Here is a 27,808-nt window from a genome sequence, read left to right as displayed (position 1 = left end):
TAATGAGCATCTCAAAGTGAAACATTAACAAATTAACATTAGAACATTAACTATCTCACAGTGTTTTCTTTTTTGGTGAAGTTGCTTGGTGGACCGGGGGGGGGGAGGTCAAGGTGGTCTGGAGGTGGGGGGGGAGGGGCCATGCCTGTAAGAGCCCAGCGAGGTGGCCGCGAAATAGGCACTGGTCCTGTCAATTCAGTTTGTGGGTCTGTTTTCGGTAGATTCGTGCCAGTTCACGGGGGCTTGTCGTCTGAGGGGTAAAACAAGAAGTCTGTGAGTTCCTTCCAAGCCTCCAGGGTCATACTATAGTTATCTGTAGATCTAGCTATGCTGTCCTCCCAAGCCGTTGTTTCTGCTTGTACCCAGCGTTTCAGCTCTGATTGCCAGCTTTTCCGTTGGGGTCCAGTTGTTTTTTTCCAAGACATTGCCATAGTCCTCTTTGCCAGTATACACATGATGTCCATTAGTCTGGTGAGGTGCTTGAGTTTGGCCGGTCTTGTGTAGGTGCCCAGTAGGCATTCTTCCGGGGACCATTTGTATCTATGCGAGTGAGCTATACATGCGATTTTGTTGGGGAGAGCGGGGTACGTGTATTCTGGGGTACGCCAGTGAGAATAACACGCAATTTGGCAGTGTGTGCCCTCCCCATGCCCTACAGGCAGCCCACACCACAGGCCCCCTCCCACACCCCTGACCATGCCCTGCTGCCAGCCCATCACCCCTCCCCATGCCTCGCAGGCAGCCCATCACCCCTGCACATGCCCCGTAGGCAGCCCACATGGCACCATGCACTTGTGAGCCCCAACACAAGTCCCCCCACCAGTGATGGTCACCTGCCAGCAGGCCCCGACTCATGTCCCCCCACCCCACCCCCATGGACGGCAACCTGCCAGCAGGCCCTGACTCATGTCCCCCCATCCCATCCACATGAAAGGCAACATGCCAGCAGGCCCCGACACATGTCCCTCCACCCCGTCCCCATTGACGGCAACCTGCCAGCAGGTCCCGACTCGTGTCCCCCCACCAGTCACGGGCACCTGCCAGCAGGCCCCAAATCATGTCCCCACAAACAACACGTCATAACTATACAGACCCATGGCCCTAATGCCAAACCAAATCCCACCCCCACACCCCCCAATACAAATACCCAACGATCCACTGCACCCACTCCCTACTAAATTACGCATGCCATGAGAGTCTGAAAAGAACCAGCATGCCCATCAACAAATGTCCTGCAGAGCCACACAGTGGCAACACATGACTTAGCCAATGCTCAGAGAGACATGCACAAAATAAATCACAATACACCACACCAATAATGAAGAATAATGAAATGTATTAAAACAGACACCAAATGACAAAATGAAAACCACACATGCAAATGAAGAAATAATGATTGCAACATGAAAAAGAAAGTGAAATCCAAGGAAAAATACAAATCCAAAACATAAAAAAATAAAAGTGGTCCATCCCCAAAGTCCATAAAAAGAAGTTCTAAGTTGAAAAGCATAAAAAAACGTTACCCCATGTGAACATCGAAAAAACAAAGTATGTTCATATCCGGAAACATTGAAAACAAAAGTCTAAAGGGTCCATTATCCCAAAACAAAAGGAAACCTACAAAAAACCCTATCCAAAATACAACTATATACAAAAATTGGAGCAAAGTCTGTGGACTCCAAATCATAATAAAAACCAAAGGAAACCTAAACCTAAATAACTATATGCAATGGCGGTGGGATAGTCTGACGGCTCATTGATGTCCCAGGCCAGGGCATCATTGAACTCCATGTCGATGTTCCGGAGGCGGGCCTGTTTCCTGGGCGCAAGGTCTCGCAGGGATGCAGCCATGGCCTCCTCCAACTCCCTGCGAGTTGCCTCGAGGCACTCATCCCGCCTCAAAGCCCAGTGCATGGAGTTCTCCGTCCTGACCATTGTGAGCCGTGCCCTCTCCGCCCGCTGCCGCTCCGCAGCTATTTGCTGGCCCAACCGCTGCCACAAGGAAGACACTCCCAATCCTGGGTCCTCCTGCCCGCAGGCCGATGCCTGCCCCTGGGATGTTGATGGCCCTGAGCCATGATCGCTCCCACACTCAGCCTGCTGCTGCCTCCAATGCCACTGCCTCTGGCAGCACGACGGCCTCCAGGCTGATGGAATGCTCTGGTGCCGCTGTGCACATGCCCTGCTTGATGATGCCTACACGTCCTCCATCTGCTGGCGTCTAGTTGGTGGGGTGGCCACCCCTGCTGGACCTCCAACTTCCAACTGTGGCATGGATGCGTCCTCCACCAGCCTGGCTGCTGGTTTAGGGTCAGCTCCACAGGGGGCCCAGGTGACATTTGTGCGGGAAGATGGCACGGAGGACGACTGGTGCATAGGGGGTTCAGTTGAGGAGGGGGGCATAAGTAGATCCAGCACACGGAGGAACCAAGTGCCAACAACCTGTCCTAGTAGTGCGACGCGGCCAAACTCTCATGAGAACCCTGCACGCCATCCTGAATACCACCTTGGCGCAATGCCACACCATCTAGGACAAGCTCAATCCGGTCACGAATTGCCACATCTGCAGGGAGAGGAAGGCCAGTTGTTGTATGCGCATCCCATCCCTGAAAACAGGTCTGGACGGAGGCATCCCTGCTGGTGGTGGATGATGCAGTCACAGGATTGGGGACAGGATTACACACAGGCACTTCAGTGGTGGCCTGTGCTGCCTCCTGGCCTTGGACTACACTTCTAGCACCAGTGGAATCCCCCCTTCCAGGCCCCGTGCTTGAGGCTTCCACGTCCTCCTCCTCAACTAAACACCCCACCAACCTGGATGACATCTTCCTCCGTAGGCCCTTGTGGGGGCTCTGCTGCCCCTTCTGCTGCCGAGGAGTCCACCTCCAACTTCCGCCTCTTCCCAGAATGGACACAGCACCAGACTCCTCACTCCCGGAAGATATCAGTACCTGGGAGGGGAGCTGGGCCTTGCATCTCCGGCTGGCAGGATCCCTGCCGCTGTGCTCCACAGCACTGTCTCCGCCCTCTTCATCAGTTGATGTTGCAGACAGGGAGAGATTGAAAACAGGCATCAGGGCACACAGATGGCATCACACTCCCCAACACTCATATCATTTGAACCCAAACACATGCACAAATAAACTGGTATTGTGCAACATGCATCAGCATCCATACACACGTAACTGCATGAACAACCAAAGGTTGGCATTACGTCACAAGCAACATGGGGAGTGCCAATCACATGCACACACACCACCAGACAGAGATGCAAATGTACATCTCAACCACCTGTCACAGTACAATCATCGGCAACGATATCACATCTGCCAATTGGGTACCTACATGTCTGTGTCACATGCATCCATGGGGTATCACAGTCGCACACATGTCAAACACACACACGCACATGTACGCTGTGCACGTATATGAAGGTGGAAAGAGCATCCATGTGTCACACCCCAACCTTGGCATAGTACATACACAGAAATGCTAACATGTGTGCATCTCCACATGCAGTTGTGGGCCGTGCTTTGGAACACATACACCATTGCTGTGCATCACACCTGACTGGACTCACATGCAGCACGGTCATGTTCCTGCACAAACACATCCATACATGGGCCATTTGAGACATATGTCCAAGCTGTTCACTCCTGGCACACCTTAACATGCACTGCGTCCAATGAGTATGCATGGACACTTACCGCTCGACTCCAGATGGGTCAGCCTTTCGAGAACATGAAGGTGAAGCACGGGGCAAATGTGTTCCAGGACCCTCATCTGGTCGTTGGTAAGGCAGACCCGGCACCCCACTGCATCCGCTGCGTCCAAGAGGCACTGGGCCTTCCTGAGGGTCCTGGACCGGAAGTCCTCCAAGCACTTATGGACGTGTTGGAGGTCGCGGGTTGCCACCCCCTCCGCGTTGATGGCACCCACGATGTCCATCCAGATCCTCTTCCGTCCATCCTTGTTGGCACGTGGTCCTCCAAAGAGGGCATCATAATGCACCAGAGCTTGCTCCACCAGGATGCCAACTTCTTCTGCACTGAAGCTGGCAGCCCTCTGCCTCTCCGCCGGGGGGTCGCCACTGGTCCCAGATGGAGTGTGGCCTGACATGGCAACCCCTGATGCAGGTGTGGGTGGGCAACTGGGTCCTGGTGCTGGGCTGAGGAGCGTTGGAACTGCAGTCAGGAGTCTCCTCTTCTAGCAGCAGGTGGCTGATGTGCAGGCACCAAATAGCAGTGCACGTGCCCAGCAGGCAGGCAGGTAGCAGCAGATGGCTCGTGGGAGGCGGCTCGGTGCTCTGGGGGTCAGGAAAATGGCCTTCTGGGCAGTTGCATGGTCATCTTGATGCAGAGTGATTAAGCACGTGAAAAATAGCATGTCAGCGTGTAATCTGAGGAAAGGGCCTTAGCGCATAAGTTCATAAGTAACGTGACGTGTGTGGGTGTTTCCCTGGGCACGTGTGCATAGTGAATCTGCATGTGCAAAAACAGTACATCCGCATGTGAATGTGTGTAATTTAAGGAAAGGCCCTTGGTACATTAGCTTGTCAGAGACGTGGCATGCATGAGCATTTCTGTGGGCAGGGGTTAAAGGTCCACGTAGGATGCCATTTTCTTGTACGTGCTTTTTGTGGAGAGCGAGTGGGTGATTCTTGTTCTTCTTGTCGGTTCACACGTGATTACTTCACAACGGTTGCAGTGCGTACTCCTTGTTTACTGAGATAGAGCTCAATTTTTCTTTTGGCGAGGGTGTTGCCAATGTGCCCACGCGTGTCTTTTCCACATTCTTTTTCCAGGCAGATGGTGATTTGCGCACGTATTTTTCCACTTTGTTTTGCGTACCCATTCAAATGTCATTTTAGCCTACGTGCACCACATGTATGCATTTTCTGTGTTTCTGGGTGCCACAGCATACTGCGGGTCCTTCATTCCACGCACGTGGGCTACTGAGGGGTTGCATACAGGTTTTGTTTTGTTTTTGGGGTGCCTGAGCATTGTGTGACCCGCCATATTCCCCCAGGGGTCACAGACAGCCTTGCAAGAGCACAGGGGTACGTATTCCATCTAGTACCCTGCCCCCTTCATCCCAATTGACCAGGACAATTGTTTTCTGCACCACCCATTCTCACAAGAACATCAGTGCCATGGTTGGGAGGCGACCAAGTAGTAAGGAAGGCAAAGATGGACAACCTCCAAGAGTTTGGCGCGGTAGGGGACGTGGCCAGGATGAGCAGTGTGGCCAAGGTGGCAGTGTTGGCCAACATGGGCAGGGTGGCCCAAGAGGGTAGTGTGTCCAGGACCATTCAGGGACACCTGTGCCCCCCCCCCAGTGGGTCAGGGAGACGCAACTGGCACAATCCCAGCTCAGGCCCTGCTTACCCGGACCGGATTGGTCACCAAACTGGCACCAGAATGACGCATAGGCCGACTTCCATGTCACAAAGTCAAAGCCACTTGTGGCAGTGAAAGTGGCTGTCACCAGGCCACGTGGATGTGGGGCAGCAATGTCATCTGCTGCCCGAGTAGCAAGGGTGAGGAGGCTGCAGGGGTAGCTGCAGCTCAATCCACCCCGTCTCTGAGTCACCCAGCCTGGACAGTGCTGGTCCAGACCATCAAAACAAGGCAGTTGTGCCGCTTGGTCCTGGCAACAGCACCCAGCAGCCAATGCCTGCAGTGAGATCTTTGGTCATCGTGCCATTGCCTACTTCCAGTTGCCAGTCCACTTGCACTTCAGCCCCTACAGACCAGAGTGGCGTAAGCTACTCAGGGTCCGCACCACCTCTCAAGAGGAAGAAGCGTGCTCTTGCAGAACAGGCTGGGACCCCAGACACGGTTCGCCCCTCCGGCACATCAAGGAAGCGCAGTTTCAATGATGTGGAACTAGTCGCACTTGTGGGCTGAGTGTCGGCACATGGCTGCGACTTGCTGGTGACGGCAGGGTGCTAGACTACGACTGCTTAGCATAGGGCCTACTGGCAGTGCATCGCGGACCAGATTAGTTACCTTGGATTTGTGAAGTGCACAGCTGATGATGGCTCAAAGCGTTGGAATTACCTTTAAATGCCGAGCAAAAAAACAAGCTGGCTTCCAATTACGCCTCTACTCTGACTGGCAGTGGGTCTCCACTAGAGCAGGATGAACTCACAGAACATGAGGTAATCGCTGGAGGGCTCATCGTAGAGGATCAGATCCAAGGCGGGGGAGACCTACCAGATCTTGAGGCAATGTCCGGTGAGTGTCCATGCATGTGTGTCCAGACCATGTGTATGTTGTTTGGGTGATGTGTTCTGAATGAGTGCCAGGTCAGGCTGTGTAGTCATGACTGCTATATGTGACCCATGTAGTGTCTCCAAGCCATCCCCCGCCCTTGGGTTTGGGTTTCACAGTATCCCTACTGACCGCTGAAAACACTTTGCACATTATGACTGCACTTGCCCTTAAACTAGCATCATGCCACAACATTTTTAATACAGTTGTTCTCTTTATTCTGCCTGATTGATGGAATCATTTGCATGATAAACGCACATTTGTGTGCCGTTCTGCCCCAAAAACATCATATAACAGACAGGGATTTTCCCCCACAAAGCCCCACACATGTTCACATTTTAGGCAAATGATTCCATCAATCAGGCTGATTGACTGCTGTGCACCTACACATGCACTGCACCCGATCACTTCTGAGTCCTGTTTGAATGTTCAACATGACAATTGACTTGTGTCATGTCCAAGTGACCTACCATTGTTGCATCCATGTGCCTCCCATCACTGTATTTGAACACACTGGCGTTTTTGCAGCATGTGACAGATGTGTGTTTTGTAACACTATTTTGCATGTTCTATTTGATGATGTGCGTCTCACATGGATGGGGGACACTAGTGATTTACTACCATCTGGGTGTCCTTGTCAGTTCTGGCATGGCTGTGCTACGTGCCATCTGTGTGCTGACATGTGTCATGTTGGTGGATTATCCATGCCACTCACAGGCTAATGTGTGATGCAGGTGCTATGCACCATGCAGCACATGTGTTGCTTTTCCATTTTGGAGTCATCAGTGTCTGCTTTAAAGGTCCCATTCCACTTCATTGCCACTGCATACATGGCTGAGTTTGTTTCATGTGTGACATGTCATATTAATTTATTGGATGTGTAGATTGTGATGCCTATGTATGTCGGCTATGCTGTTCATGTGTGTCTTCATTACTTTTCTTTTCTTTTTGTGCAGGTGATGAGGCACTAGATGTTGTGGAGGAGGAGGAGATGGTGCAGGGGCAGGAGTACTCAGAGCCCCAACCAAGCACCAGTGGAGGACGAGCAGTGGTGGTGCATGAAAATCCATTAGTCCTACAGACCATCCTGTCCACTGGTGTCTCTGGGTACACCTCCGATGGCGTCCATGGCTCAGGTGCTGAATCAGACATTGACACAAATGTCCCGTCACAGGTGACTGTTTCTGGCAGGGATGCTGCTCTGTCCAACGCACCTGCACTGGGGGTAGACCCCTCAATGGCCCATTCAGTGTGGAATGTCCGCCTATGGCGGTTACGGATGCAGGGTCACACTCCCCAATATTTGGTCCTGTTCCTGGGGCAGCAGATCAAAGGAGGAATGCAGTCCTGCAGCCTCAGGCAGTGCCAGTACAGCAAGGTGCACATTACCTTGGGGCAAACAGGTGTTATGTCCGGCAACTCGGTGGCCGTATGCCACCAGGCAATACTGTGTGGGAGAACTCCATTCATGCAATTGGAGCACAACAGGGGGCATCATGTGAGATGATGGCTCAAGCCGTGGATAGGGTGCCCACTTCCATTCTCCCCTCAGAAAGCCAGGTGGAGCTCCAGCAGCAGACAACGGAGTCCACGTGCCACTCACACCGGAAGGACATGTTGGCTGCCAACAGGGAACGATGGGCTGAACCAAAGGATCTACGCAAAGCCATATCTGCAGAGGCACAGGCCCACAGAGATGCCCTGAGGGTAGAAAACAGCTCCCTCAGAGCTACTCTGGGTGCACTTGAGATATCCCAGAGTACAAGGTCAGAACAGCAGCTGGAGCAGCTAACACGCAAAATCTCATCTGAGCTCCAGGCAACCTGTGAGGAGATCCCGGCATCACGTGAGGCCTTGCAGGCAGAAGTCTGTGCTACCCCTGAGGTGCTGCATGGGGATCTCCGGACCATCATCCTGCAGAACCAAACCTTTTAGACTTGCATGCTTGCTGCCATGGAGGAGCATGTCAGGGCTTTGCATGGTCTGCCTCCCATACCACGCACACCTTCTAATGTAGCACCAGAGGGTGATGACAGCGACAGCAGTTCTCCCACTATCGGGTAGCCGTGCAGGCCATGAGCCCATGTAGGTTTTTTTTTTTTTCTCAACATCCATGCATGTGGGTGGTTCCCCCCCGAGGGTGACCCATGGCCACTTTTCATTTTTCATTTTTCATTTTTATTTTTCATTTACTGTTTGTTAAACATTTTTTTTCTATTGTACATTCATGTTACAGTGTGTTGCTTTGTGTGGCACCCATAGGCATCCACTGTGTGTTCCAGCTGGGCCCATGCAGGCGTGTCTTGTGTTTGTGTTTGAAGCTTGGGGTCCAGACACATATGCCACTCCTGCTTCCCCTTTCCATGGGCTCGCAAGGGTGGCACTGTGTGACAGTAACTTACACAGAGGCATTGGGCTTCCATCAGTTGTGTGGCCATTCTGTAGTCCAAACTGTGTATACACCCCTAGTAGGGATTGCTGATGATTTCTCCACTGCATGGTTGATTTGTATATTGTATTCCATGCTGCCCATTATACATATTTGCATGTATCTTCTTCATGCCTTAACTTGCCTGTCTCCATTACAGATGCAGTTCATGTTGTATGCAGTACCCTGCCACTTTTACCTACCAGCAACACACTGGAGATGGAAGGGGTCGATGTGCTGTCAGATTGTGACAAGTGCACTATTGGGATTGGTTACTGTCAGACGTTGCCACTGTTGGGTCCTGTATTCATGTTTTGTCTTGCTGGTAAGTATTTGTTCATGTGTGCTGTTTCTTTTTGATAGGTGAGAGGGAATTGTCTGTGGCCTGTTTCCATTTGTGACGGTGCACTTTGTGACTCTTGTGTCATGCCTTGTGCATTCATTTGGCTGCTTTGAAATTGCATGCCATGGTATGGTGTCTTGTGCAGCTGAGATGAGGTTTGGGAGGGGTTGGGTGACATACCATTATTTGAGTGTGCTGTTTTGCAAGGGGGTAGTCCTTCATGCAGCATGAATGTGTACCTTTTACTGACACAGCATTGGGTCTGTTTAAGTAGCTAGGGATGCACACAATGTAGCACTTCCAGGACAACAATCTCAGGGTAGTATGGTTGTGACAGTTGACTGTCCCTTTTGTCATCATCAGTTGTCAGCTGGTATGTGCCAGGCCTGTGTGCATTCCGCAGGGGGGAGGGTTAAGTGAAAAAAGTTGCCACAAGCTGGGTACGGGCTGCCTCATCACGTGCCCTTTCCCCTCCCATGCGCAGCGGCTGTACATGTTGTTGGGGATGTGGGGGCACCACCAGGTCCACCGGCACACCCTGCCAGGTTGCAACGTTGTGCAGGACACATGCTGCCACTATGATCCTGCACACTACTGGGGGCGCATGTAGCAGCTGGCCACCAGAGCGTCAAGGGAGCAGAAACATGACTTCAGCACTCCGAATGTGCGCTCCACTATGCCCCGGGTTGCAATATGGGCTGCGCTGTATCTTACCTCGGGTGGTGTGGTGGGGTTCCGTATTGGCGTCATAATGTAGGTGGTCAGAGGGTAGGCACTGTCCCCTGGGGAGGTGATAATGGCTGTCATTACTTGGGTTTTGCCATTTGTCAGTGTCTGACATGCATGCATGTGCAGAGGCATTTCTACTCACAGATGAGCCATGTGTTGCCATGCCTTCCAGGTCATGGTTTAGGGGTGACATTCTGAATATAAAACGTTCATGTATGAACCCCGGATAGTTGACATATACAGAGGTGATGATTCCCCTGCCATCACATACAACCTGCACGTTGGTGGAATGCCAGTGCTTGCGGTTTCGATAGATGTGCTCAGTGGCCCTAGGAGGACGTAGAGCCACATGGGTGCAATCAATGGCACCTAGCACTATGGTGAAGTGTGCCACCCCGTAAAAGTCCGGGACCACGGCCTGCCTTTCTACAGGTGTTCTGGTCATGTATATGTGCCTGCGGACTGAGGGGCATGCAGTCATGATCACCAACACCTGGTGTAGGCAGCGTGACTGTGTGGCCTGCGAGATGCCCCCAAGTATAGAACTTGTCCGCTGAAATGACCCAGTAGCCAAGAAATTCAATACATTGAACACCTTTTCCAAGGGGCTCAGTGCTTGGGAGCACAGGGTGGGTGATGTGAGGTCATCCTCCCACTCAGCAACCTAGGTTGCTATGTGGTGGAAACCTGTACCTGCCATAGACCTGGTAATCAGGCATCCCAAAAGGCTGGTCCTGGGTAAAAGAATGTGGGGCCTGGCTATCCTCCTCCTCCTGCGGTGTCCCACAACCACTGCTGCGAGGAACGGTATATTCATTGTAGCATATGAGCTTGTTAGTTGTTTGTGTGCACTTTTATGCTGCCCGGAGCCGCTTCCGCCTGCTTCCACCTGGCGTACGTGTTTACGGATTAGCGCGTCTTTTGTGGTGCGCAGGTTTCCCCTGTTCGATTCCATGAATACGTGTTGTTACTGCGCGTGTGGCCGTTACGAGGATTTAGCAGCAGTACTTCCCCTGTAATGCCCACATTTTCATGTGTTGGTCCCCATTCTGCATGTTCTGCCCCCTTTTTAGGTGTGTGCGCTGCCCTGTGTGCGCCTTCACTGGCTGTCTCACGCCCAGCCTTCGCGATGTCGCAATGACGTGTGCGCCACACGCGGATTCAGTGCAGATCTCAGGTAAGCCATGCGGAGTGCCTTCCATGACTCGAAAAACTGCTGCGTGTACGGCTTTCACACACGTGTGCTGCGATTTTCACGCTTGTGCCCCCCTTTTCAGCGCACATTATTTCCATGAATTACCCTGATAAATTGGTGGTCAGTAGAACAGCAGTTGAGATTATACATGAACATAAATATCAAGGGATTGTTGTGTGCGACTCAAAGAATGATCTGCGATATAAAATACAGGGATTGACATCACAAGCAAAACTGATGCACTTGAGATAGTTCTAAAGTTCTACAAAGGTAAAGGGGTGCCAATTGTGACATACGGCGGGCATACTAAATTAGTGGAGAATCAACCAGACTGAAATAGGATAGAGGGCTTCTTCTGGAGGGCCTTACTACCGATTGCAAGGTCTTTTCCGATCTAGATTGTGAGATTCAAATTGGGCTTGCTCTCCTAGTTGAGTGGAAAGCTATGATGTTGTATGCTAAATGCAAATCCAAAGAGTGTTATCCGAGTTCTCTATTAAAAACTATAGATTCTGGGATGAGCTCCTCTAAAACTCTAGCTACTTGGAGTAACTCTTGTTGTGAGACTATGAAAAAAGGGATATAGAATTGGAACTGCTAATATCTAATCCAAAAAAAACAAAAATGAAGTGGTGGTATGCAGATTGGAATATTACATGGGTTGAATGGCAAATATAGAAGTCCTTCATTGCTGTGCCATTTATAACCAAAAAGTTGAACACAGTTCCTGTATGTTTAACGAGATTACAAGATCAAATGTATAGAGAAGACTTGATGAGATGTGGCTTCGAGACTGAAATTAAAATCAGACTGTATATGTAGATTCTGTAATAACCCTGAGAAAAGGGAAACAATGAAACATTTATTGGTGGAATGTACTAGTTTGAAAGACTTGAGACCTGCATGTTTTTTTTAAACTTCTTTGTCATTATAGGTTACTTTTGCAGCAGGAAATGTGGGAACTGATCTTTAATGCTGAAAGAATATCGCTTAACCCAGCTGCTATAAGGTATTTTAAAAAATGTGATCTATAGACTCCCCTGCTATGTTAAATCTTACTGTGCAAATGAATGCACTGAGTTACTTTTATGGTCCTAATGTTTTTATGTTGTATGTTATGAGAATTTGTATGACCAGTATTATGTAAGAATGGAATATATTTTATGTTTAGTAGTTCTGTATATATACGGACTCCTAAAACAGAAAAGTTTTTGTTGAAAAAGTTGTATTACAAATAAAACAACTTTTAATATATAAAAAAATATTCAAATATGTGTTTGCATTACCTTCAGTGGATGTTTTATTTCTCATAATGAACATTTTGCTGAGGCTTTTTACAAAATGTTTGAGAATAACACAGCATATGTATATAGAAATGTAATCAACAAATGCTTTTCAATGATTTTGAAAAAAAAGGCACACACTTTAAATAATCACATTTGCATTTTTTGTTGTGATGTAAATCAATGATATTGAGGAAAATAAATATAAAACAGGCCAAGAAAAACAGAACTATTCATGCATATCTAGTAAGATTACATCACAACACATAATTAAATTACAATACATTATTCAACATTGCAAGTTATATGCTAATACATTTCTTATACAATCAAAACAGTTTCCAATCATTGGACAAAAGCTTTACATTTTCCTTGTAAACACATTGTGAAGACAGCCACTGATCATTTGAATCTTAAAGTCAACTTTTTAACAACTTTAGGTTTGTGAGAGCAAACCTCTTTGGCAATGCTCTGTGGCATAGACTGGGCAATGGCAACACAATTTGGAGCCATTACCTGCCTATGTATGGGCAGCACAGTCAATGTCAGATCTTAAACAAACTCAAAATCCATCTGCTGGAATATTGGCTTAGCCACCCACTGTTTGCTTCTTTTTGTAAATGCCAAGTTGTAAAGAAGCATCCTGAATGTTCCTGCAGTTTTTGTTTGTTCCCTGCCAACATGTTTGTTGTTTGCAAGTACAGCCAGTCTTGTTCTGGCCTCCAGTAAATGCCGAAATGCAACATTTTAGGTCTATACTTTTGGCACATATTATGGAACTCCACCAAATCTCCAGTGTGGAAGAATTCGGTGAGTCCCTTTTGTATCTTGAAAGTGTTTTGTTGTACACAATCTTCTTGAGTGGTGTGTGAGGATTGGAGCATGTCACCAGTCACTTTTTCTTATGCTCCTGCTCCTTAATAAAAGCTCCATGTACACATTTGTGGAAATGTTTGTTTTCTTCCTAATAGTGTATGTTTGAACAATGGTACAGCATTGAATGCCATTTTTAGAGCAGAATATCTACCCATATATCACGAATATTTTAGCAATACCTTCACAGGCATCTATTGCTAAACCATTCCAAAAACATACTATATATGTTTGTTTGTTTGTTTGTTTGTTTATTCATTTGTTAAGCGCACCAGACTCGTAAGTAAAAGGGCGCAGCAGTGAGGAAATGCAAAGCTTACAAAGTTGCGACATAAGCACAGGATACAATATGTACATACTTACAAGATAAAACAAAATACAAAGAATAATGGGCGCAAGTAAAAAATTGCCTATAATTACAAAAATAAACAATCAGCACTGTACAGAAATATATATTAGAAAAGTAAGGCTCTTCATGTATTACTTCAGTTCACCTGTAGACTAGATAGCGCACAGGAGGGCTAGAAAGCACGTTATCTTTGAAGGTGACGCCGAATACACTGTTAATGAAAAGGTAAAGAAGGTCTCTTCAGAGAGAAGGCCGGTTCACAGCAGGTACAGAGAGCTAGGGGTCAGTGGCGATAATGTGTTTTAAAACATTTTTTCTGAAATGTATGTAGGGTTGGTCAGCTCTCAGATCTTGAGGCACTGAATTCCAGAATTTAGCAGCCTTTACAGTAAAGCTATTGCCACCGATGGTAGTGAGCTTATATTTAGGTATGGTCAGACAATTAGCATTCCCCGTTCTGGTAGGTCTGAGAGAGGTTCTTCTTTGGAGTTTATCGATAAGGTAGCTGGGGGCTATGTTATTGAGGGCTTTGTAGGTCAAGGAGAGGGTTTCTAGTTGTATTTTATTGGATGTGGATAACCATTTATGCTGGCGTCTCACAGAGGAGATGTAGGTTTTTATGTTTATGCCTTGGGCTGCTCTTAAAGCATTGTTCTGTAGTGTTTGAAGCTTTTGGATGGTGGATTTGTTAGCACCACTGTATAGGGCATTACAATAGTCAATTCTAGAGAGTAGTAGGGCTCTGGCCAAGATCAAGCAACTATTGTCGGAGAGGAAAGGTTTACCAGCTCTGAGTAGCTTGCAGGTGTAAGCAGTAGAGGAGGTAAGGGATTTAACCTGTTTATCAAAGGATAGTGTGGAATCCAAGTAGAAACCAAGGGATTTTACATCCTTCGAGACTTTAATGGAGTTCCGATAAATATTAAAACAGGAAAATTCTTGGCCTAGTTTTTTGATGTTGGCCTCAATAACATGAAACCTTTCACTATATGAATGGTTTATGTTTGTGTTCATAAGCTTTAGCTGCCTTCCCAGAGCTGAATAGGTTCAAAAGGGATATTACAATGCAACATTCTTCAGGCAGCAACAATTAACTAACTATATTTTGAAGAATGATCTCACAACAACTCCCTGTGACATTTCGGAAGGTTATCAGGTACAATTTAAAAAATGTAATTTTAAAACTTTACATGAATACAGTGTACAACTTTATCTCAATAAGAATGTAAACATTGTATTTCAATGATGTATCATATCCTTTCTCAATGTTTAACTGATATTGTAAGGTTGGCAATCATTGAATCAACTTTCCCAAGATGTACATTGTGAGATCAAAGATTTTAACATTAAATTGTTTTACAATTTAACTTATATGTTGAATTTGTTATGTACAAGGAATGTACTTCTGAAGTGGTAGACAATAGAGGGGCTCCAACACACCTTTTCAATATTGTAAAACTTGGGGTTTCACCCTAAGTAATCAAGGGTAATCCAGACAAGGATCCTTTGTTCATTGTGCCTTAGAGAGTCTCAGCTTCACTTCAGTGAGGATGCCCATCAAGGCCAAAACACGTGTCTGGGGTTGCTGACGTTCCTCTTGTTCAGAGGAGAATTGCTTAGCATGTTGGTGCTGGACTACCCTTGTGGGTAGGAAAAATACTGATATGCAAATGGAATTGTTCTCCTCTGTGAACGGTGCAGTGAGATAAAACGTGGTTGTAGAAGAAATTCCATTGAGCATGGTATTTGGCCCATGTTTATAGATTAATTGATTATTAAAGGAATTTGATTTGCCTTGTTACAAGGTATAACCATCACAGCTATCAAATTAGTCAAAAATCATTAGTCTACCACAAGCAGAAACATATTTCTCATACATTGAAATAAAACTATAAGCCACCTGAAGTAAACATGGATTGTGAAACATTACATTTCAAAACACTACACAGTAATATTATGTGCTAATTCCAAATATAAAAATACATTGAAAGGTTGATAATGGTGAAGTCTTTGAGATAATTAAAATAAGAAGACCGTGAATTTTGAGTATAAAGCAATAGAAAGTTGCAGAGCTGAAAACAATAAGACTCTGGTAACCAATAGTTGACTAACCCTGAAGAACAGATGAGTCGATACAAAAAGCAAGGTAAAAAGCGGATTGATGCCACTATTCGTTGTAGATTGAAGATATGTTTGCATGGTAAATGTCAACCGATGAAGCAGGTGTCTGTTGTTGCTTTTGATGCCACTTTCATTCTCCCTCCCACTTTGGCACTGACTCTCACACTTACACAACCCTTGCTAACCTTCACCACTCCATCTCCAACACTCTTGAAATCCTTGCCCTGCAATGAAGATTCTTTTTTTTTTATTATTTTTTTTTATTTGAAATAACTACAGTTTATACACAAGGCACAAACTTTTGTTTCAAAAAAAGTTCATCAAAATCTGCAAAAAAGAAAAAAAAAACAGTGAAGAGTACCGAGAAATGTCCACGCTGAATTTCATGACGTTCAATCATTTTCTCCCTCATTTCTTACACCAGGAGCATCCATATTCCATAATTTGACCATTTCAGGCAACCGATTTGACACTGATGTACTGCATTAGACGTCTGCTGCCAAAATCATGTCTAGATAATTCACAATTGCACAGACAAGTTTTATGTTGTTCCCATTGATGCTTCTGGACCACCACTCATCCATGTTGTTGTTGAGGGGGGCAAACTTTCCAAGATGTAAAGAACGTTGTTTTATTGTCTGGGTGCATTCAATCAGCAGATGTTTCGAGGATTCAACACATAATCCACAAAAACGACAAAGATTATCTTTGATAGATTTATCTTTTCTCAACCAAAGAATTTCTTTTGTTATTAGAATGTTTATCCGAAACCTCAGGAATTGTTCGCGATGATGGCGAGATGGACAGTGCAGTAGATATCGTGCTTGATTCTTGAATTTTTTTGGATTGCTTCCCAGGAATGTTATTGGGTGCATTATTTGACCCTTTTGTTGATTTGCGATCCAAGCCCAATTGTCAAATTTCTTTTTTGCGCATTGCAGCCGGTTTAAGATCTCTTGATTATTTGTACCAGCTGCAGCCAGAAATGCCAGTAGTTTACGAAACCACAGGTTAAGTAAATTTTGATTGTTAGATGCATACTCGTTGGCAAAGATTTGATAGGCCGGTTCCGGAGACTTTAAGGCCATCTTGCGCATTGTCATAATAGAGTTCCAAACCACTCTGCTATGTAGCGAATTTAATGATAATTTGTGTCGCACTATCGTCATTGATGTTGACTGAGGTAGCCTTAACACGTCACCAAAAGAGCCCTTCCAGCATTTGCAACGTTTGTTCAGACATATTCCATCCTGCCTCGGCCCCGAAAGTTATGACGGGAATAGCTTTTTGGAGGTAGAATCTTAAAACAGGTTCCAGTGAGAACTTTCCATAATTTCGATTGATTTTAGCAGTTTGCTGTGCAAGCATAAGCATTTTTGATTTTAGTTCCTTGACCCAGTGATGCTCGCAAATAGAGTTGCTGAATTCAATTCCTAAGTATCTTATAGAGTCCACAGAGGCGATGTTAACCTCAGCGATTTTCCATCTGAATGCCTTGTCTCTATTAGTTTTAAAATTTCCAATTGATACGATTTTTGTTTTTGATGTATTTATTACCATTTCATTCGTAGTCATATACTCCTGCAGCCTTACAAGCAGGCGTTGCAGACCTATTTGTGTTCTATCTATAAGTACCATGTCATCAGCATATATGATGCATTTAATCGGTATCCGGTTGATTGTAGGCGAGAAACAAGGAACCTGCTCAAGATGGTGTGGTAGGTCAGCCAAGAACAGTTTAAATAGCTCTGCGGCAAGAGGACAGCCTTGTTTAACACCTTTGTGAGTCCAGATGGTATTGGATAACAGACCACTGTTGTATAGTCGCACTCTAATAGAGGTTTGATCATGCAGGGCAATTATTGGTTCAAGAATAGATTTCGGACATCGCCATTTTGTCAATTTTTCCCACAGCAGGCCACGGTTCACGCTGTCGAAAGCCTGTTTCATGTCGATAAAGGCAAATTAATTTTTCTATTTGCCCTTAAAGATTCCAATTTCAGAATGGTCAAAATTAGCAGATTTACATCCACTCCGACACCTTTCGTGAAGCCGGTTTGGCGTATGTGCGCCATCAGTGCGACTCTGGCCCAAGTTTTTGTCTTAGGTTTGACCCAAATATTTTGCCGATCGTATCCAACAGGGCAATTGGGCAATAGTTATTTGGATCATCCCAATTGCCCCTCTTATGGATTGGGAAGACTATTGCGGTAGTCCATGAATGAGGCAATTTATTTCAGCGCAGCAATTTTAGTGAATATGTTCTCAATAAAGTGTGCCCGCTCACTCAGATTTTTTTTAAGAGCTACGTTTGAAATTAGATCAGGTCCAGCTGCGTGCAAGTTTTTTAGTGCGTTTATGGATCTTACAAACTCATTGTGCGACATCTCTACGTCCCACTGCGTATCATCGGCAGTAGTTAGTTGACACGTCGCAATATCAGACTTTTGGAATACTTTGGAAAAATATGTGTGTCCCATGCATCACCAGAGATTGTGTTTGTTAAAATTGGAGTACATCTTGAAAGGTCTGTATTCAGGATCCGCCAAATTTCATGAGTATTTCTTGTTAGTAGCAGATGTAACAATAATTAGGCACGATCCTGCTCAATGACGATTACATGTGATTTTGCCCAATTACTATAGATCGCACGTCTTGATTTTGTCGCGACTTTAGCTTCTGAACTTGGAAGGCTTTTTCTTATTGCTCTTAGGTCTTTGCACAGTTCTTTTTTTGCTTCATGTAACACTTCACTGTATAAGTGTTGGTGCGACTGCCCATAATGCGCTGACAATTTTACAACGGAGGTAAAGTCAGTTAACAGTGGAATGTAGTTATTTCCTTGAATAGCTATGGTCTCCTTTAGCCTCATTCCAAGCCCTTGCATCTGTTTTCCATTCAGTCGAAGGCAATTGCCTTTGGAATTTGTTTCCATAGCAATCTGGTGTGAAGCATTAACTAGGGTCGTTGCCATCATGCAGCTGAGTTTCAAAAGGCAGTGGTCGCTGTGGTTCATTTTCATGACTTGGAGGTTTGAGATCTTGGATTCAACATTTCTAGATACCCAGATATAATCGAGTATGCTGTGCGTTTGTTCACGATGCCACGTTAATTTTGCAGGGACATCACCCTTTGTATTGTCATTAAGCCTGAACAAATCATGCAACGGCATTTCCTTCTGCAATCTCTGCCCTCTGGCTGCAACGTCGACATCAGGTAGTCGCTTATAAATCTGCAAAGCTTGATCGAACTGGAACCAAGAGAAATTTAAGTCTCCACAGCAGATTATTGACAAGTTATTATGCGCTAACATTGCGTCATCTATTAACTCTAAGATAGCACTGATGAAGTTTTTAGTACTTCTTTTTGCTGGGTTCCAATATCCATTTATTATCAGTAAATGCTTTCTTCCTTGAGAGCTTTTTGCCATTGTATGCATGATTGTTCCTTGCATGTATGGATTTGGTTTTGTCATTACAAGTTTGTGTTATTCGTACCATTGTAATCAAGCCAGAACTTGGACGTCCTTTGGCATTTTTTTCCGCCGGATTTAGCAGGGTGGTAAAACCATCACACATTGGGGCTTTGCGGAGCCAAGTTTCCTGTAGAAATATAACGAACACATGTTTCAGTGGGATTTGAAAGTCGTTGAATAAATGTTTAAACCCACATGTGTTCCAAGATAGGAACTCATACAGGACCTCGTGTTCTATCAATCATGGCTATTGGGAAGGCCAGTTTCTGCTCAAGTTTGCTTTTATTGTTGAGGAATTTTTTGCCGGATTTCATTCAAGTTTTTGGCTTTGACTGGTACTCATACACTGCCGTAACAATGCCGAGTCAGCCGGTTTTGAGTTGTTTTGGTTTGACTCTGATTCTTTGTTCTGTCGTGAAAAATCTTCATGATCAGGTTCAACCGATATTTCGAAACCAAAGAACAAGAGATCATCGCTGGCACTTAACAGAGTACTTCGAACACCTGCTGAAATGATGTGTAGAAGGTCCTGGTCCGAAGATTTTTCTGTAGCATATTCAACAATCTTTATGTTGTCTGATTCGATTGTACGCAGGAGTGGAATGCACTTGAACAATTTCAAGATGTTTGTTCGATTTAAATTTACTTCTCTGTCATCACTTTGAATATTTTGTAATCAAAGTTTCCTACACGTGAATGCCCCTTTATTGTGTTTTTTTTCATGAACCCGTGTTTTAAAATGTACACGCTGATTGCGTTGATTTGACATGAATTTTGGGTTCAACAAGGGATCAATGCCCAATGCTTGGTTTGCGTTTGCTGCAAAAACTGATTTTGTTGTATGTTGCATTTCTATGGATTTCCTTGCAATAGAAGTTACTTTACATTCTTTCATCAGGTTGACCTGATGTCTCACTGGTCGATGGCAACTAGAGGATGAAGACACATCATGCTCCTCAGGATTCGAATAGGTAGATAAGTCACATAGATTTATTGAGTCAGATGCACTTGAAGGGCCACTAGACTCAGAGTCAGAGATTATTCTTCGTCTTTTTGAAGCTGGTTTTTGTTTCATTTGCATGCAGGAAGCATGAACCCCTTTTTTTGAGGCATTGTCTGATGGTTTGTTTGTTATTCCTTCATCACGTGTAAATAAACTCTGCTTTAACGGAGGAGATAAGTTCCTTATGAATTTCTTGGTTTTTGTGTTGCTGGCCGATTTGCCTTTCTATGCCAGACTCCAAGCAGCGGCTTTATTGGCTATTTTGTTTTCAGCCAACATAGATGCGCTAGAGGTGGTTTTTGCTGCACCAGTGAAGATTCCAAACGATGAGAAAGGATTTTTGGTCATGTTCTTTTTTGCTTGAGTATCGTCTTGGCAAATTATGTCATGTCCCGCATTGTTTCCGTTATCACTGCATGTACTTTTCGAGCCACTAAATGATTTACCCTAGCTGGTTTGAGGTTCCTGCACAGGCAAGTGAGGAGGCATATCATCGACCAAGATTGTAATGAAGTTTTTCAATATCGGCCGTAGGTCGTTTGTGCATGCTTTGCTCAAAGCGACATTGCCAGTCTCGGCCATGAGCACATTCGAATCAACAGTTTCTTGTGTCGTGTTTGAAGCATTCGTATCGTCTCTAAGCAGGCAATCTCCATTTTGAAGGCTGGAATTTGCGTATAGGTGTTTACGCATCCACTTAATGGTGTTCATCATACTTTTAAGAAGGAACTCACTTTGGCTGCTCTGTTGAGTGGTGATCTCGTTTTACCTTTGTTGCCACTCAGCTGTTTGGGTGGCCTCTGCAAGTATTTTTTCTTTCAGGTAAACATTGAACTTTTCAGTTTGTTCCATTTTTTGGTTTAAATTTAGCAACATTGCACTTTGATCTTGAATCCTTTCATTTAATGCTTCGTAGAGTTTCACAAATGGTATTAGGGCAAGGGATGAGGCGGCCATAACGTTATTATGAATCTGCATTGCAGCAGCTGATATACTGGCCTTTGCAGGTGTGTGGCCATAATTCTCTGCCCCAGTACTCGTGATTCTCGATATGTCATCAGTTTACATATGGGCATCCACTGCTTGTACATTATTTTGAATTGACACTGGTCTTTTAGTGTTGTTGCTTTTCCTTGACAATGCCATTGGCGTACTTGTCTTGGACTTCGGATGCTCTAGCACTTGGGAGGGCATTGCAGTTCCTAAGGAATTCATTATTTGCATGGCTTTGTTGTTTGAGTTCGCTTTTTCCTGGCCAACGGCGGGAGATTGAAAAGCCACATCCAGTGCAGTTGAAGCAGTAAAAGAGGTCTGTGTGCCGCTGCCAAGTGGCAATTTCAGTAATAGATTAGAGGAATCCAGCTTTGAGGGGATAGCATCCGATTGTGGATCAAGAGTTGCACTACCCACTGAAGTCTGCGTGTGGCAAAGATTCTGCTTTCTAAGCCAGGCATCATCATATGCATTGTTCACACCGCTTTCATCCGGCAGTAATTCTGAGAGGTCTAAGATTTTTCTTATGGACTAATGATGGGTATCACAGGGCATCGCATGGAATCGTAGTGCCTTAGACCCATCAGGCACCAAACCCTCTTCAGTAGCATGTAATTGAATAACATGAGAGTTTTTTACGGAAGCGATTGACACGCCATGTTTGTTCCCACTGCATTCAGGCATAACATCAGGTTTATTTGCTGGATCGCTAGAACCAACATCTTGTAACAGTTCTGATGGGGCTGCATAGGGACTTTCAACTGCCCTAAACCCAACCAATGAACTTAACTTTTGGCTCATACATGTATGTGGTGCACAATCTTTTGGACTTTTCATGATGGTTTTTTCCGTATCATTCAGAATAAGTTCATTGTTTGGAACTGCCATCAACTCGGCATCAGTGATGTCAAAAGGCGAATAGAAGAGCTTGGGGGTCCCTGGACTAGGGATGGACTCCTGTAATTCACATATCAATTTGGAAACTGGTTCCAAATTTTTTAACAATAGCATTGGAAATTGTGGGAGCTCTGGTGCAAGCAGCGTTTCTAGCCTAGCTGGTTCACTATGATTTCTGCTGACACTGTGGGGGCTGCTGTTTATTGCAGGCGTCGTATCGGGGAGTAATACAGCTTCCAACAGGACAGCCTCTGGGCTAATTTCTACTAAATCAGCCACAACAGGCTCTGTGCCTTCAACAGTGGTTGCAATCATTGTCTCAGGTGAAATGTCAAGCGGTAAAGCACCAATCTGTTTGCTTACCTTGCACTTTCCAGCTGCTGCCTTATTTGCGACGGTCCAGGGATTCAGCATCCGTCGCTGTTGCAAAGTTTTATGTCTGGTCTGTGGGCCGGAAATCTTTAGTGGACAGTCACTATTGGAAGCGTCCTATTGCGGACTGCGGCAATGCAGCAAACAGCCAAACAGCATGGTACAACAGAATTCGCCCTTTACGCGGCCGGGCTTCACGCTGCAAGGGTTTTTGGGTCCTTGTTTTATGCCCGCACTTCCTGGATGGGCGGGGCTTCACTCCACGGTGCAGGGGCGGTTCTCTGACTCGCTCGAGCTCTCACACGCTGAGCATTGGAAGCGAGGGGAACACGCCAATAGCCTCTGGAGAAGGAGTCTGTAGAGGAGGGATAGAAGAATAGAATTCACAGCCAAACAGCAGGGTACAACAGAATTCACCCTTTATGCGGCCGGGCTTCACATAAAGCCTGACTCCAAGCACAACATCTGGTATGATTCCAACCTACCCTCTCTGGTATCCAGTAATATGGTCACAGAAAAATTGAAGTTTTTACAATAAATTGTGGCAAAAAGGCCATGGTGTGACCCAGTTAAAGCGTTTTCATTATACCACACAAGGGGAAACAAGGTTACGTGGGTGTCCTCTGCTCCTCCTGTGTGGTATAATGAGTCTGGGGGTTTATAGGGTGTCCCCCACATCAATTACATGGATTTCAGTTGCCACACGACAGCTGCAATTTCTTTTAAAATAGCCATTTTCACTGCAACTTTTATTACATGGAACCAAACCCACTCTGACACGCAATTGCAATGTTGCTGAGTGGAGGTGTCTGGACTTGAGCACATCCTCTGACAGACTGGCCTGTGCCTGTTCCAAGACCATAGAGACTCTCCATCCACTCAAAGAAGTAGTCCTATTTCCAAGCCTGCATCTCTGGAGCCACTAACAACATGTCTGAATTGTTCAAAATCAGAAAAGAACTCGCCAATCCTACTGCAGGCTCCACATTCCATCTGCCATCCCTGGACCTCTGCACTGCACTGGCCTCTCACTTCATAACCAAAACTCAGGACATCCTGTCTCACTCTCTTCTGCATCCCTCTTTTCTCCCTCACCTGCTCTCAGGTCCCCCTTGGTCCTCTTCCCTTCACTCTTACTCTCCTCTTTCTCGCCCATACTACCGGATGAGATCTCTAGACAAGTCCTCTCTATGAAAGTCTACTCCAAAGAGGGGCTCCCCTGCTCCTCCAGAACTGTCAAGGACAACATTGCATCCCTTTCTCCAGCCATGGCTGATTTCTGCAATCACTCCTTTGCCACTGCCTCCTTCCTACTCCCTTGTGCATCTTCTCCTCAAAAATACTTTTGCCGACCGACTCCTGTCTGGCTAACCTTCATCCTATCAGTTGATCCAGCACGCTAAATCTGCTGTTGTCTCCATGACCACCAACCTGGCTTCAGAGCAACAGAAAGTGCACTTCCGAACACCTGTGAAGACTTGCTTTCAAATCGCGATTCCAACTCTCCTTCAGTTCTCACCCTTCTTGATCTTTCCTCTGCCTTTGATATGGTAAAATATGCCACCCTTATAAATAGGCTCTGTGATACACTTGGCATCACAGACATGGCATGGGACTGGTTGGCAACCTTCCTTTCTGACCAAACTTCCCATTTTCAACGGGACCCTTTTCTCTCCCCATCCCACCCTGCACCCGTGGTGTCCCTCGGTGTTCTATCCTCTCTCTGTGGCTCTTCAACATCAACTTTGTCCCTCTAACCCATCAGATCTCCGCCTTCTCTCCTCACTTTCAGTGTTATGCAGATGACACACATCTCTCCTTCAAGCGTCACTTCATTTACTCCTCTTCATCCTCTCTCATTCCTGTTTAACTGCTATTCAGGCATGGTGTGCTTCTAACGATCTCTGCCTTAATGCCAGTAAGACTGAGACCCTTCTCATTGGGAATCCTGCTCCCTTCTTCCCTCCTACTCTGTGGCCGCCCTCCACAGGGCCCATCCCTTCACCCTCTTGTGAATGAAAAAACATTGGTGTAATATTCGACTCCTTTCCCTTCATCATTCTTCACATCACGGACCTTGTCAAGTAGGCCCACTTTCAGCTGCATGTCCTCATAGCATTCTCCCTTTCCTCACATTCACCCAGAAACTCATTGTCTCCAGAGCTCTGATCCATTCTAGGATGGTCTACTGCAACAGTCTCTTCCTCAATCTGCCAAAATCCTCCCTTCGCCCACTTCAACTAATCCACATAGGACTGTAAGACGTATACTTGGCCTCACGCCCAGGAGCTGCATCTCTCCAGCCCTAAAACATTTCCACTTGATCCGGGTTGTTGAGAGGATCAAGTTCAAGATGCTCGGCATCATCCACAAGGCATTCTGGGGCCTTGCAACCTCCAACTCTCTCTCACTAAACACCTCCCTACTAGAACCCTTCGGTCTGCTAGCTCCAAATCTTTGCAGATAAGACATCTTTTCAAGCATAGAGGGGGTGGGGGTTAGATCTCTATCTTCCCCAGGAGCCTCCCTCTGACACCCTTGAATTGCCACCTACTTGCACGCTGCTTCAAGATGTTGACGATTTGCTTTTGGCTGCAGACTCTGAGAGTGCTTGTAAAGAAGGCACTGTACTGTTGCTTGTTCATCTAGCTAAAAATGGTCACAAAGCTTCGCTTAAAAAATTTCAATATTGTTGTCAGGAGGTTGCCTATTTGTCAAAGGAGGGGAGAAGATTGACACCTGAAAGAATAAAACACATTTCTGGCATGTCTGTTCCAAATACACAGAAGGAAGTCAGAGCCCTGATAGGTATGGCTTCTTACTGTAGGTTGTGGATCCCGAACTTCTCACTAGTGATAAAACCGATGTTGGCTCTGACGAAGAAGGGCATTTCTCTGTCACTGCCATGGGAATCAGAACATCAACGATCATTTGAGCTTCTCAAAACCGCGCTATGTTCTGCACCGGTTCTGGGTTCTCCAAAGTATGACAAGGCCTTTGTGTTGTTTGTGCATGAATGTGATGGATGTGCTTTGACTGTGTTAACACAGGAACACGGAGGGAAGAATAGGCCGTGCGGCTACTATTCCTCCGCTCTTGATCCTGTCGCATGCGCTTTGCCAAGATGTTTGCACGCTGTCGCTGCTGCTGCCGCGTCTGTAAAAAAGAGTGAGGGAATGGTCCTAGGCCATGATTTGATTTTGATGGCACCTCACTCTGTTGATATTCTATTGAACAAAACCCAAACGCAACACCTCACCTCTGCGCGGCTAACAAGGCATGAACTCATTCTGTTTGCCCCTCATATTCAAATTAAGAGGTGTTGTGTTCTTAATCCGGCTGAACTCTTACCTTTCCCGCAAAACACTGTTTGCGGTGACGAAGAATTACATGACTGCCTGTATACCACTGAACAAGAAACTAAGGACAGGATAGATTTCATAGATACTCCTTTGGATAATGTAGAAGGGGAGCTGTTTTGTGATGGCTCCTGCTTCAAACTTTCAGATGGTACATCTACAGCTGCTTATGCAGTTACTACATTGAGCAAAGTTGTCGAACCTAAGAGAATTTTGCATAACCCCGCGCAGGCCGCAGAGATTATAGCGTTGACCCGAGCTTGTGAACTTTCCCAAGGGCGTAGAGTAAATATATATACTGATAGTCAGTACGTATTTGGGGTGGCTCACAACTTTGGAAAGCTCTGGTCGAAAAGAGGGTTCCTGACCTCACATGGGACCAAGATCCAGCATGGCCCCTTGATAGTGCAATTACTCTCGGCACTCTCACTCCTTAAACAGTTAGCGATCATGAAATGTGCAGCACATCGGAAGGTCATAGATGATGTGGGCAAAGGGAACGCTTTTGCGGATTTGATAGCCAGACAAACGGCCACAGACCTTAGCACGGACATGTATGCCTCGAGGGAAATGAGAGATGCTTGCATAATGGATGAAGGTATTGAGTCTGTGCGAGATATTCAAACTGATGCCACAATAGAAGAATCTAAAAGGTGGGCCGAAGGAATGGGGAAACTGGATGATGAGGGGTGTTGTGTGGATACATCCGAAGGGAAATGGTTGCTTCCTGATTCATATGTATTGGCAATGGTTACGATGGCACACGGTCCTACGCATGTGTGTGCCCAGCAGATCACGAAAATGTTAGAACAAGTTTGGGTAAATGACAAGATTCTGGAGACTGCGAAGAGGCACGTCCAGAACTGTATGACCTGCCTGCAGCACAATGCGGGTAAGGGGACAGTGACTCCAAGGGGAAGTTTTGGGCCCCCTTCTGTTCCCTTCGAGGTCATTCACTTTGATTTTATTGAGATGGAACGATGTAATAATCTAAAATATGTTCTTGTAATTATTTGTGCCTTCAGCAAATGGGTCGAGGCTTTCCCCGTCAAAGATGCTACCGCCATGACCACTGCAAAGATTATGGTAAAAGAATTCTTTCCTCGATTTGGGCTCCCGAGGATAATGTGGTCGGATAATGGCCCTCACTTTATTGCAGCAGTAATTTTGCAGATATGTACAGCCCTATGTATTGAGAAACGATTTCACTCAGCTAGACATCCTCAAAGCGCTGGGTTGGTGGAAAGACACAACGGTATTTTAAAGAATAAACTTGCAAAAACATGTGCTGATACCAAACTAAAATGGCCAGATGCCTTACCTATTGTGTTATTAGCTATGCGTACCACACCTCAGACTAAAACTGGGCTTTCTCCATTTGAAGTAGTGATGGGGAGACCTGCTAACATTTGGGGTCTCCCAAAACCTAAAGCCCTGAGAGAGGTGGAAAATGTATTGCTTGTAGACTACTGTAACCAGTTAACTAAAAACCTGTATTTCATTTATCACCAGGTTTACTCAGCTTTACCTGTACGGTTCACGGGCCCAGGACACGATATACAGCCTGGAAGTTGGGTCCTAGTGAAGGCCTACGAGAGGTCTTCCTGCCTCGCGCCTCGCTTGCGGGGTCCCCACCAGGTGTTATTGGTCACCAGGACAGCAGTGCGGGTGGCTGGAAAGAAGAACTGGATTCACGCGACGCACGTCAAGAAACTTCCTCACCCGACGCCACACGTTACAGAAGAAGCAGAACCCCTCGCTGACGCTACAGTCTCTGATCCTGGAGTAGCAAACTGCGCTGTGAGTGTGTCGGAGAAGTTCTCTGAGCCCGAGGAGCTTGGGAAACAGTCCATTTCGTCTCCGCACTCACTTGAAAAATCACTTCCGGAAAACACTGTTTCGAGCTCTGCGACTTCCGTCGCCTCCGACACGTCGCTTCCCTCAGGAAGTGACAACACTTTACTTCCGGACCAGACAATTTTGGGTACCACCAGGTACAACCTTCGATGAAGGAAATAGAACTACGGCACAAGTTTTGCGTGCATTTGGAAAAAGGAAGTGATTGGAAATCCTCTTGTTAGGAGAAAGTTTTGTTGAACAAAAGGGATTCTGC

This window comes from Ambystoma mexicanum, chromosome 11 (genome assembly GCF_040938575.1).
Source record: "Ambystoma mexicanum isolate Mex_15411 chromosome 11, UKY_AmexF1_1, whole genome shotgun sequence".
NCBI lineage: Eukaryota > Metazoa > Chordata > Amphibia > Caudata > Ambystomatidae > Ambystoma > Ambystoma mexicanum.
This window is presented reverse-complemented; position numbering follows the sequence as displayed.